The sequence below is a fragment of the Mustela nigripes genome, chromosome 18, assembly GCF_022355385.1.
Source record: "Mustela nigripes isolate SB6536 chromosome 18, MUSNIG.SB6536, whole genome shotgun sequence".
Classification (NCBI taxonomy): domain Eukaryota; kingdom Metazoa; phylum Chordata; class Mammalia; order Carnivora; family Mustelidae; genus Mustela; species Mustela nigripes.
Genome location: NC_081574.1, coordinates 13,922,433 through 13,935,691, shown reverse-complemented (window position 1 = coordinate 13,935,691; position 13,259 = coordinate 13,922,433). Strand labels below are relative to the sequence as shown.

Below are 13,259 nucleotides of genomic sequence, written 5' to 3'. Positions count from 1 at the left end.
AACTGATTTTATTGTTTTCTTCCTCCCCCCAAATAACTACTTGCATTGTTGGATTAGTGTACCATAACAACAACTGAAAAGGATTTGTTTCTCCAAGTAGAGGGTCACCTTGGAGCGATTAGCATCGCTGCCAAAATATAATCCTTGTGCAAACGACGGATGAAGGCACTGACAAGTTTCTACAGGAAGGAGCTTGGCAGGCCAGCGCTCCAGGAAAGGCCCTGACTTACACCAGAGGAAACTCAGATGGAAATGAAACTGTTTGCTTTTCCTTCCATGTGTCTGACGGATTCCCCCAGGTTCTGTGGGGTTTGTTACAAAGGTGTCAGACCCCTTCAGAAATTTGAGGGCAACCGCACATTATCAAATAAATAAAAAGAACACTCGTTTGTCTGATCGTTGAGGATTTCTTAAGTTGCTCTGAAGCCCATCCTTCTGCCAAATTTCCCGTTCCTTGCATAATGAGATACTTTCTAATTAGCATATCACAAATAGTCCTGATCTTCTTTACAAGTCTGGATACATTTTTAAATGTTTCATTTAAAGTATATCAGGATTTTTCACACTCTATAAAGAGGTAGGAGCACTAAAGCAAGTCGGTTCAATTCTTTAATTATTTTTTGCTTTTGCTTTCCCCCTTTTTTTTTTTTCTTCTTCTTTTTTTTGGTCTTTGTATTGGAAAGGTCACGGGACTGGAAGTCAGGAGACTGGATTCTGGTTTGGGCTGAGCTGCTAATTAGCTGTGTCACTTTAGGCAAATTGCTTTATCTTGAAGGGCCTCAGATTCCTTTTCAGCAAGGGGAGGGAGGGGGCCGGACCAAACGGAAAGTCCCGCCCAGTTTAAAACACTATGATCCTATTTGTGAAGCTCGAATAATTCCTTGTCTCCTCCAGAAGTTAGAGCAAGTGATTCTCTTTGACTTAGAAATTCACAGCGAGCTAAATACAAGTAGGTAAACACACCAGTGAAAGGGATGTGATTTAAAGGCGCGCAGACATTTGACTGTGAAATTACGAAGGACCTTTGAATGCCTCCCTTCCCTAGAGAGTTATAGGTATCTTCACCTAGCTTTGATGGTCTGACAAATATGTAAACACACACACTCACATAAAAGATTCCCCACAGACATGAAGGAATATTGAGGCAATGAAAAGAATGTCCTAGGTATCTAAAAGCTATTCCAATCTTTTGGTATACTAGACAAAAAAGAATCCGGTCAGTTTAATAAAATAATCTGGATGACCCAGCAACCTCTGGGTTTCAGGATTTGACCTGCAATATCAGTATTCATAAAAACACAGAAACCTATCTCGGTTTTGATTGTGAACTGCTAAAGAGCAAGAACCACGCTGCCTTTATGAGTTTCATAGTCAACAGTGTCTGCCTGGTGGACTGAAGACTTCCCCATAAAGGCTTTCCATCCCCTGGACCGGCCATGTCTTTCTTGTCACAGCCACACCAACACCCACCACCCGGCTCCCAACTTTCCTTCCAAGGGCTTACCGCTGCATCTCATTTGGGGGGCTTCCCGCTGCATCTCATTTGGGGGGCTTCCAGATCTGGCTGGTCCAGCGCACCTCCCGCATCCCACATCCCTGTGGGTCCTGGCCACCCGCATCCTCTTTGATCACCACCAACTTGACTCAGTAAGTGCCTGTCGTACTGAGGTCACCCCGTTCAGAGCCGTCGGCTCCCATAGCCCCCTGATCCTGCCCTATTGTAACAGCCTGTTGACACAGCTGCCTCCTGCTCTCGCTTGGCAGGAGTCAAGAGCTCAGGGGGAACTTGGTCACATCTGTAGCTCCAGGATGCCCGAACGACAAAGGAGGAAAAGAGAGAGAATGGACAAAAGACGAGCAAGGTGCTGAGCGAGACAGGCACTGTGGGCATCCCAAGAACCGACCCCCATGATCCCGAACCCCGTCTCCCTGAAAGATGTACTATATACGGTATGAATGTTCGATAATCACCAAAATACGATCCAAATAATCTCTTTCCTCATGAGGGAAGGAATCCTGAAGAGAAAATCAGAAAAACCTTCCTATACAAAGAGAAGGGTGTGTGTGCATGTGTGCGTGTGTGCGTGCGCGTGTGTGTAGGCAATAGGAACCCACTGATGTTTTTTCCACAGAAGAAGAGCCAAAATGAAAAAAGTTTTAAGAAGGATACCTAGCAGTAGTGTATAAATACACTGAAACAGCACAGAGATTATTTATTTTTTTTAATATATTATTTTTATTTTTATTCAATTAATTAACATATAATGTATTATTGGTTTCAGAGATACAGGTCTGTGATACATCAATCTTATATAACACCCAGTGCTCATTACGTCACATTGAAATGGCATAGAGATTAAAGTACAAATGATATCCTATAATTATGCAGCCATGAAAAATTATGACAAATTATTATTTATAGATGTGGAAAAGCAATCATATTGGTGAAATACAAAAAGTAGTCTACAAAACCATGTAGGTGATAGACTCGCATTTTGTAAGATATTTTTCTCATTTTTATAAATGAGGATATTTAAATAAATAGGAAGGAAAACCCCAGAGTGCTAACGGGGATGTTACCCGCGCGGCGACACAGGTGACTGTTCCTTTCCATCTTCCCTTCCTTCTCTCTTGCCTTCCCTCCCTTTGCTTATCTGTATTCTCTAATTTTTTTTCTCCCATGAACATGAACCACTTGGGTAATTTTTGTAAATCTCCTCCGAATAAGTAAATAACCCGTTTATAAATATTAAACAGCGCAGGAAGGAGGTGGCGAGGATTCGGCCCCAGGCGGTGGCCATGGGAATTGGGAAGGAAGCAGAGCTGAGAGCAATTACAGAGGAAGTGCTGACAGAGGTGGGCGCCTGCCTGGGTGATGAATTTCAGGGCAATGAGAAATCCAGTGCGAGTCCCAGGTTTTCAGCCCCCGTGGGGGAAACGCTGGCTATCCTGCCAGGAGTGGGGCCGCACCGAGGGCAGTGAGTTTGGAGGAAAAGATCATTTCCCCTTGACAGGTCTGCTTAGAGCAGTGACAGGTGATCCAAGAGGGACTGAAGTTCAAGATGGGGGGGCGGGGGGGGCGTGTAAGATGGCTGTAGATTCAGGAGTCACGCCCCACCCCAAGCCAGACTAGGCGCCCCTCCACGGTGCCCACAGGAGCCAGACTCCTTCAGTGGGGAGGCCCTCGGGCTGTGCTCGATGAGCCGTCTGCTGGTCTCCCTTCCTCACTAGACCCTGGACTCTGGGAGACAGGGCCCAGCTGACGCATCAGGTCCCCTCGATGCCTAGGTCGATGCCTGGGGCAGAGCAGGTGCCCAGGGAGCGTCGCAGATTGCTGAATCCTCCGTGGTGACAGCTGAAGCAGGGGGAGTGGATGAAACGTCGGGGGGAGAGGAGGAGAAGCAGGATGGACAGACTGTTGGGAAATACACAAGCGTAGGAGGGACAGTACCGTCCACAAAACAGGCAGGTCAGACGCAGGACAGGGACAATGCAACTTCCCTGAAGTCCCTCAATGGGCGCTGCAAAGCAGAAAAGGAAACCAGCAAGGACCCACGGTAGTGACAGTCCGAGGGGACAGGATGGGAAAGGTCACCAATGACAAGATTTCTAGTGATTCGAGAGAGAATGCTGTCAGGAAGGAAATACCATGAATAAAGGCAGAACACTCCCCAGCTGTGGAGTGAGGAGGTGCCGTAACGCAGCTCACGGAGAAGCTGAGTCAGGGCAGACTTGTACAGGATCCAAAAGGGGGACCTGCACAGGCAGCCGTAGGAGGCAGAAGGAAGAGGGAAACCTGTGTGATCTCCCTGTGCTCCGACCGCCTGCGGCACTCCCAGCCCACACGACGCAATTTAGCTCTAATTACACACTCGGATCCTTCGCCGCTGCTGCTTGTGTCCTCTCCCCTCATTCAGATGGCAGAAAGACCGCAGGGACTTTCCGGAGTAAATTTCTCCATGAGATTTGGTAGTGGATGGTTTGTGTCCCGTGGGATCGGGGCCAAAGAGAATACAGCCACAGACATAAACACACAGGTACTAACTTTTAAAGGGACACTACTGCAAAAAAAAAAAAAAAAAAAAAAAAAAAAAAAAAAAAAGAGGCTATTCTTAAAGTCGCACCTTGACGTCTCCGTTCCCTCTTTCTCTAACAGCAACACACCGCATTATACCGGAGCAAGAGAATTATCATCCCCCACCAGCCTTGCCGGCTAATTGCAAGCCGACCCGTGCTACTATTAGCTGCGAGTCAGCAGGGGAGGACAGGTGGCTCAGAGCAGTGGCAGCCCGGGTCAAGGCCAAGGTGTCTGCAGGCAGATCCTGTGTGCCGGCTGGGAACCCAGCGTGCACGCGCCCCACAGTTCGAGAAGAGGTACCCCTCTGCAGCAAGATTTTCCAGAAGGGGGTCAGGGAGCTCCCAGCAAGGCCAGGAAGGAAGCCCGACACCCGGAAGCTGACTCAGAAGGGACCTGCCCAGGCAGCTGCCAGCCTCTGCTAAGCTCGTCCTGCTCCGGACCCACATGGGAACAGCTGTGAGCAGGGTGCTCCCGCCGTCCCTGGGATGAACTCGAGATTCCTACGGAGCTGGCACCACAAGGTGGCTAAACGCCAAGTGTCTCTTTAAAAAGAAGGCAGGACGGAGGTGAAGAGCTCACCCTTGCCCCCCACTCACACGCTTCTGCACAAACCATCAACATGCCTCCATAGGTCATGCCAACCACAGCTTCTGCTGAATAAAACCTCGGGGCTTGCTCGCATGTATTTTGCAATCAGAGAAATCAGCTCTGCCCATTTAAGCACTTTTATTTCCTTAAGCTCGAAGATGCTTACATACACAGAAAAAAAGTGTACGATAAACATACCCATAATAAACTTGACCAAAGATTTTCCCACACGGAGATATTTTCAAAATGGATGCTAAACATATGAACGTTGGTTTTTTTCTTCAATAATGAGCTTGGCTCTCTCCAAGCTACTCTTGCTATAAGTTACATTTTCCAACAAGAAAAAGTGAACATGTGGAAATTACATGAACATTTTCGGGACGCTGGGGTCCATTTAATATAGTGAAGCAACAATTTATCAAATAGGACCCCAGAGTTCAGCCTTATGGCCCCTTTCACATATGCTCAACGACTCCCCCAAGTCAAGTCTATAGACTAAGAATGTGCATCATTAATTAAAGAACTGGAACGGTCTGCACCAACCTGAGAGCGCCCTGCAGGAGGACGAACTTGAACGTACACTGTAATTGCAAAGTGAACACTTGGGATGAGGAGTTTTCCGAATTAAGCACTTGAAACTAATGTGTGTGATTCAACTTCTTGCTCACCTAGTGTATAGCAGGTGTGGGAATTAATTCTGTTATTTCCAACTCCTCTCATTTTAACTTGGCCAAATGTTCTGTATTGAATTATTCTACGGGTTTTAGATTAATCACCAAAGGAAAAAAAAAAATCAGGGTGAAGAGTTTCTTGCTAAATACTAAGGTTTCAGGGCTTGTCGGGAAACAACAAATCTATCCACGGCACATTTCCTATCCAGGAGACTCAGTCGAGTCTCAAAGATCTGAGATTTCAGTGTTGCCAAACTAGCCAAGAGTTGCCAAGTATTATACTAAATTCGTACGCACATTAAAAAATACTCCCTGTTTATAAACAATCTTCCATATGCGTTGGACAGAAAAGCGCTAAGTTACGATTCACTGGCTGACTTCCGCAATCTGTCATTAATTGCTATTTTCAAGTTAAAATTATCCCATTAAATTTATTTCCAGGGCTCTCTATCAAACCTGTTTATAAGCAAGCTTCCATTTCCCAATGAGATGTCAAATAATTTACCTAATGGTTCCATTTACATAGGATTTAACTTTCTATGTAAACATTTTAGAAAAGCAGGCCTCTCTTGTGCACAGCTTATTATTTTAAAACATATGTTCACTTTGTATAAAAAAGAACAAACTCAACTCTCCCTTTCCCAACCCCTCCTGGCCTCCTATAAACCCTAGGAATCTCCTATGAATTTTTTCAAGGGCTAGAGATTGTAAATTTCAGTCGAAGCTCTCAGAACACATAGAAATCCAGATTAAACCACACGCACGTGTACATGCACCATCTAAAGCTTCTATGTTGTATGTCTGGTCTCTACGTAGGTCTCAGCTGTTAGGGAATCTTGCTGTTGGCTCAGATTGCAAAGTCAATCAAACAGGGGGCAAAGGACACTAATCTAAACATATTTCCCGCGGGCTCATCTGAAGGTACCTTCCTTTGGATAACAAATAGCAAAGTCCGATCTAAGTGATCTATGACAGCGATGAACCAATTCATTCTCCCAAACACTTAAATGTGTTTCATGATGACCTTTCCACAAGTGTCTGGAAGAACGCAAAAACGCATTTATGAGAACCATCTGAACATGGAGAGCAATTGACAAATAATACTACATTTACAGAGAAATCATGAAAGTATGAGAGCCCGGTGGGATAAAAGTTTGTAGCAATGGAGTATCCCCCACCATGTGAAACACACTAATAAGCCTCCTGATGGTCCAGATTTAGGACAAATGAAGTATTAGGATCACTGTCACCAGACCAAAATAAAAAAACCTGTCAGGAAAAAAAAAAAAAAAAAAAAAAAAAAAACCTTTCGGGTTTTATGGAGTATTATAGTTAAAAATTCAGACCAGTTCCTGAGTTTCTTGCGTCTAGCATCATGCCCCAGAGTTCAATATACTTACTCTCCAGCGTGCGTCCTGGTCTCTGGTTTTGCGAGCGGTCTGTGAAATGTACAGATGGTAATCATCTGCGGCTTCCTTCCAGTCCTGACGACTGCGGCTTCATTCTCCTGATTTCCTCCGGAGCCGGAGCCGTGGTTCTCTTCCAGGGTTACCGCATGTTAAGTGAAACTGCTGTCAACATTTTATTACGTTCAGCGTTTCAGGCTTCCCGATAGCTAACTCAAACATTAAAGACAGCCGTGCTCTGTATATTTTTCAATCTCCTTATTCTCTTTCCCCTCCCCATGGAAGGGTGCTGCGTCCTCCCGAAGCCGCACAGAGGTTTAAAGTTTCCAGACCGCATTAAAATAAATACGAATGCAATTCATTTCTACCTTCAGACGTGCCTTTTCTTCCCCGGTGACTCCGACAGCGTTGATTTTCCCACACTCTCCTGTCATGGGGAAGGGCTTGTCTGGGCAAGCGAGATAGCACTTGGGCAGGAGATTAAAAGCCCACACTGAAGTCATTAAGTCCCTGTGGGGTTGGGCCCTGAAACCACTCAACAGAGTCTCCGAACACTGTCACCTAGACTCCAAAAGCAACCAGTAAAGCGTAACAACTAAGACAATCTCATCTGGACATTTCCAGACCCTCGAACCTCCTGCATTTTGTATCACAAAACAGTGCTTCAGCTCAGAGGTCAGGACGAGGAGGAAATGCCTTCCTTTCATTTCCTTGCACCCCGAAGCATGGGAACAGGGGGTCCTGACCGAGGTCTAGAACCCAGGTGACAAAGGCCCATGCAGCCCAGGACAGTCCCCAGCATGTAACCATCCCTGACACCGCCTTCCCCCCTCAACACCGGCCTTGCATCAACGCTCGGTTACCCTCTCTGTAGCTTTTGACTGCAGTTCTGGAAAGTTCTTTACCATGTGTGTCTGAGAAACTAGCTGACACTCTACCCCCGCAATCACAGGTTCAAGCAACTATTTAGCCCTTCCGACTGCTAAGAATTGACACCTTTGTTACTTACACCAAGGCGCTCTTCCGTCAACTTATTAGCCAGGTTTAAGTATTTTTCTTTTTCTTTGTTAACAGCAACTATTTAGCCCTTCCGACTGCTAAGAATTGACACCTGTTACTTACACCAAGGCGCTCTTCCGTCAACTTATTAGCCAGGTTTAAGTATTTTTCTTTTTCTTTATTAACAGAAATCCTCAAAAACCCACCTTGAACTTACACAGAAGAATCCTTCACGCCTTAAAGGACAATTCCTCCCAGGCTACCAGGTGTGGTCAGATCATCCCATCTAGAATAATTTCAATGTGGGCGTGACGCAACGCAGCGCCTTCCTTTCTCCCATTTGCCGCCTGATTAAAGCATGAAGGAGATTGTTGCAACATATTCTCCCTTGGACATTTTTAAAAGAAATCTCGTTACAGAATCTTGGGGATGATCCATAAATAACAATTATTATAATTAGAAATCATAAAGAGTAATCAACAAAAATCTTCATCTGGGGGTTGGAAAAGATGACACTCTCCATTTATTTATTTATTTAGTTATTTATTTATTTTTTGGTCCTTGAAGATTCTGAATAAAGCTTTCAGCATAAGGAAATGCAGATATTCGGGGAAATCGGGTATAACTAAAAACATTAGGAAAGAAAATCCATCAGAAATTGGAGGGATCTGGAAAAAGAATTCATGGGCCAGTAAAACGAATAGGAAACAAATACCACCGGAAGGGCTTCTCCTTTGTGGCACATAAACAGAAACATTGGGCTGAACCCTCTCCGGGCCTCCTCCCGATCCAATCCTACCCCACCATTATCTTGATATGGATGACTCCAGCCCTGACTTTACTCTATGTCCCAAGTTCTAGTCTCCCATGGCCAATACAGACTTTGCCACCTAGGTGTCCCATGTATGGCTCAGGCTCAAGGTGCTTTAGCTTCAAAAAGTGTGGCTACCTGCACATTCCATATTTTTGATAAGCCCAGCCCCCGACTCTCCAGCGCCAGCACCATCTTCCTCTTGCAAAGTCCTATCAATGCTACCTCCAAAATTCTTCTTGTGTCTCTCTCCTATGACGCTACATCTTCTCTGACATCCCAGGCGGGACCCGCTAACCCTTACAGGCAGCAGGCTTGGCCTACTCTCCATTCCCACGACCAATCCCACCCCAAGGCAGGGACCTTTAGTTTAACCTGAGCCATTTCCACCCTGGAATCCGACAGCAGGTAGCACAGACCGACGGTCCCTCTCAAAAGTTCCAGTTTTAATCAAACAGCTCCCAGTTCCCTGATCCCAGCCCATCTCCAAACCTCAAATAGCAGGGCTTCACCTCTAGACCTTGTTCCCAAGCTCCTATTTCGGCGACTGCCCAGAACATCAGGCTCCTCCTGGGTCTGGGACTCCTGCCAGTTTCCCACCTTGGCCCCAACAAACCTTTCTTCCGACTCTAGTTCAATACTGGGAATCTGCTAGCCCCTGCCACACCGTGTTCCTACCCAGAGCTAACTAGCTGTCAGAGGGCCTAGAGATAGCCAAACCTGTCAGAAACTGCTTGCCAGCTCTCAATGCAGTGTGAACTCTCACCACGCCAAGACCAGAGCCAGAAACCAGGTGCTCCACCGAACCCTATGTGCTCCGTCTGGGCCCTGACATGGGCTCTGGGATCCTGTTCCAGCTTTGGACACACCACAGGCTTTGGCTTATTTTGGCTCTGAATCGACACTTCTGGTTTTACCCGTTATATGGCTGTCTGGACATTTTGTGTTTCCGATCCTCATTCCTAACCTTCCTTCCCCCATAACTATGACAGCTTGCTCCCATCTGGGCATGTCTAGAACAAAGCAGCCAGCCAGCTGCCACTCTTCCAAGCAGCCACCTCCCAGCCTCAACAGCCAACTCTCCTAGTTTCCACCTATGACCACCTCTTCCATTGCCAACTGAATAGCTAGCCTCCTTCTTTCTTCCTGGCTTACTTGACCTTGATCCATTGACCTCTTGACAGACAGACCTTGCGTGGGCCCTAAGGAAAGGGTTGTGGTAAATCCCATTCCTTTTGTCCAGTGACTGACAGGAGAGGGCATGCAACCTATTCTTGGCTAATGCAATATAAGAGTCTTCTGAAAAGGATTTCTGTCCCAATGTTTTAGAAGTCATCAAGAAAAGGCCTTGTACCAGTCCTCTGCCTTGAACACACAGGAGCTATCTAGAGCTACAACAGCCACCTTGAGATTAAAAGGCAACAACAGAATATGTAAGAGACAATACTTTAATGATGCTAGAAGAGAAAGACAGATGGGGCCTGCATTCTTGACAGCATCATTGGTCTGCTTCTCTAGCTCTTCCCTGTCCATCCAGGGTTTCTTGTTATGTGAGTCAAATAAATTCCTATCCATCTGAACTAGCGTTAACCAGGTTTTCTGTGACGGGTGACCAAACACCTTTCTGCTAATAGAAGAGACACATGAACTGTGTAACTTGCCAGGAAGACTGTGCTGAGTTTTGGTACCCTGGGGTCGGGGTGATCAATATCTCCCCATTTCCTTCTCCTTTCTTCTCATTCAATCACTCCCCTCCCCAATTTGTTCTATACCAAAGGTAGTAGAGTCAGGAGGCATTTTGTACTTAGCACATACATATGTTTTCTTTGAGATGTACAATACTCCTATGGTACGTGAGTGACATGACCGGAAACAGTGGAGTGGGGAATACGGGCTAGACCCTCCATGAACAGCTGATAAAAACTGCCAGAGTCAACTTCACCCAAAATCTGGAAACTAATTAAATGTTTACCGCAACCAGGTGAACACAATCAAGAAAAGGGTGTCTAAGTATCTGTAGCAGAGATTTGTGGCATTTTAACATACCCTAACCCCATGCCCCCAACCTAGCTCAGTGGTGGTCTTGAAGGCACAACCAACTTGCCTGGTGTGGGTTCCTGGTTCCAGAAGGAGTAGCGCAGATCTTCTTTCCAAATAATTATGGTTATTTGTTTCTGGATCTGTCTGGTGGCTCCCTATAGGACTGGTGCAAAGGGTTTATCTTTATTTCCCCTAATCCAGAGCTCTCCCTGGGTGAAGACGTGAGTACCCAAGAGGCATTAATCAAACATATTAAAGGCAAATGAATTTTCTGCTGCCACGAGGGGTAAGGGATACTCTTTGGAACAAATAACAGATGTACCAAAAAGCCTGGAAGAAAAGGCTGGGAATGAGACACTTTGGGAAATAAAGACTTTGAAAACTCTCACATATTGCTGGGAATTCAATAGCTCCTACACATGTCCAAGGCAGGGTATGCTCAGTAAAGACCAGAGAAGGCCCCGATCTCTCACTTCCACCTGACTTTTAGGCCATGAGCAAGCAGCAAGTGAAGGCTAAGGCAGAGTCGTAAACTGCTGAGTGGTGAAGGCAGGCCCCAGTACACAGCCTACTCTGTGGTTTTTTTCTTTTTAAAATTTATTCCTTTTTCTCCTTCTCCATCTCCTCCTCCTCCGACTTCTTCTTATTGTTATTATTACTATTACTATTATTTCTGTCTGCTTGAGGTGTTTAAGGAAATCTCTGTCAAATTGTTAGCTGATCACTAAGCTAAGACTTTAGTGACCTTATCTGACAAATAATACAAACCTCACAAAAATTAGTGCAAAGAAGTCACTAAGCCACCAAAGGCAAGAACCACTTGTGAAGGATAAATCTGGTTTCCAAAGTAGCCACACTACAGTACTCAAAACATCCAGTTTTTAACAAATAATTATAAGGCATGCAAAGATACAAGAAAGTATGGGCTCACATATGGGGAAAAAAAGAAATTAATAGAAACTGTCTCTGAGGAAGCCCGGATATTGAACTTACTAGACAGAATTTAAATTAATTATTCTACATATGCTCAAAAATCTAAAGAAACCTTACACAAAGAACTGAAGGAAATCAAGAAAACAGTGTCTCACCAAATATAAAATATCGATAAACAGAGACATAGTATCATACACACACACGCACACACACACACACGAAGCAGGGGAGGGAGGAATAAGGAGACAGAAGGAGAGAGAGCAACTGAAAATTCTGGAGTTGAGAAGTCGAACAATTGAAACTGAGGAGCTCAACAGCAGATGTGAGCAAACAGAAGAAAGAATTAGTGAACTTAAAGTTAAATGAATTGAAGTTCATAGTAGCACATAAAAAAGAATGCAGAAAAATAAACAGAGCCTAAGAAATTCAAAGAACACCACAAGCATACCAACATATGCATAATAGGTGACCCAGACAGAAAGGAGGAAAAGAGGTAGATAGAACATGTGGAGAAATGATGACTGTAACATTAATATACATACTCAAGAAGCTCCAGGGACTCCAAGTATGATAAACGCAGGACCACATTGAGACATACTGTAATCAAAGGACTGAAAAGCAGAGAGAATCTCAAAAGTAGAAAGAGAGAAAGGCTTGTCACACACAAAGGGTCCATTCTAAGATTAACAGCCTGTTTCTTGTTAGAACCCACAGAAACCAGAAGAAGTTGATGGTTTGACATCTAGGTGTTATAAATGATACTATCGACTAAGAATTCTTTTTTTTTTTCCGACTAAGAATTCTATATTCAGCAAAACTATCCTTCAAAACTGACCAAAAAATTGAGATCCCAAAATAACAAAAACTGGGACAGCCTGATGCTGGTAAACTACCCTACAAGAAATGCTACAGAATGTCTCATGATGAAATGAAAGGAGACTACAGTAACCTGATCTACATGAAGAAATAAAAACACTAGCAAAGGTAACTACATGGGTAAATATAAAAGTCAGTATTGGGGCATCTGGGTGGCTCAGTGGGTTAAGCCTCTGCCTTTGGCTCAGGTCACAATCTCCGGGTCCTGGAATCAAGCCCCACATCGGGCTCTCTGCTCAGTGGGGAGGCTGATTCCCCCCCCCCCCCCCGCACTCTCTTTGCCGGCCTCTCTGCCTACTTGGGATCTCTCTGTCAAATAAATAAGTAAAATCTTTAAAAAAAAAAAAAAGTCAATATTAACGTATACTTAACTTATTTCCTTTTTGGGTATATGATGTAAAAAACAACTACATAAAACAATAATTATAATCTATATCGAGAAGCACACGTGGTATAAAGATGTAATTTGTGACAATAAAGCACGTATGCACAAGACAACAATACATCTGCATTAGGGTAAGAGGTCGAGTTCCTAAAGCAATGATGACAACAATCCCCAAGAGAAGACATCCTCTCCATTTCCACATCCTCTCCACTTCACTTGTTACCTGCTTGGTATTTATAGGCATTTGAGTTTCCAAGTCTTATGTTTGAAACTCCTCCTAGATTAATCACACCTCTGCTTGGAGACCCTAAGTGGTCTTCACTTCCTAGGACACAAAGTTCAAACTTCTTGATCTGCCATCAAAGATTTGGAATATGTGTTTCCTTTCCATTGTTTCTGGCTGGATCTCTAAAAACTCCATGTGGCACATTCTGTACCCCAGACAAATGGAACTGCTGACTACTCCTATTTC

The 13,259-nt window shown here is 44.6% G+C and overlaps 1 protein-coding gene across 5 annotated transcripts in view; it reads right to left on the bottom strand.

Moving 5' to 3' along the window:
• The window catches only part of STOX2 (storkhead box 2), a 210,246-nt gene that overhangs the window by 153,152 nt on the left and 43,835 nt on the right, over window positions 1-13,259 (bottom strand). The gene's annotated exons all lie outside the window — the stretch shown is intronic.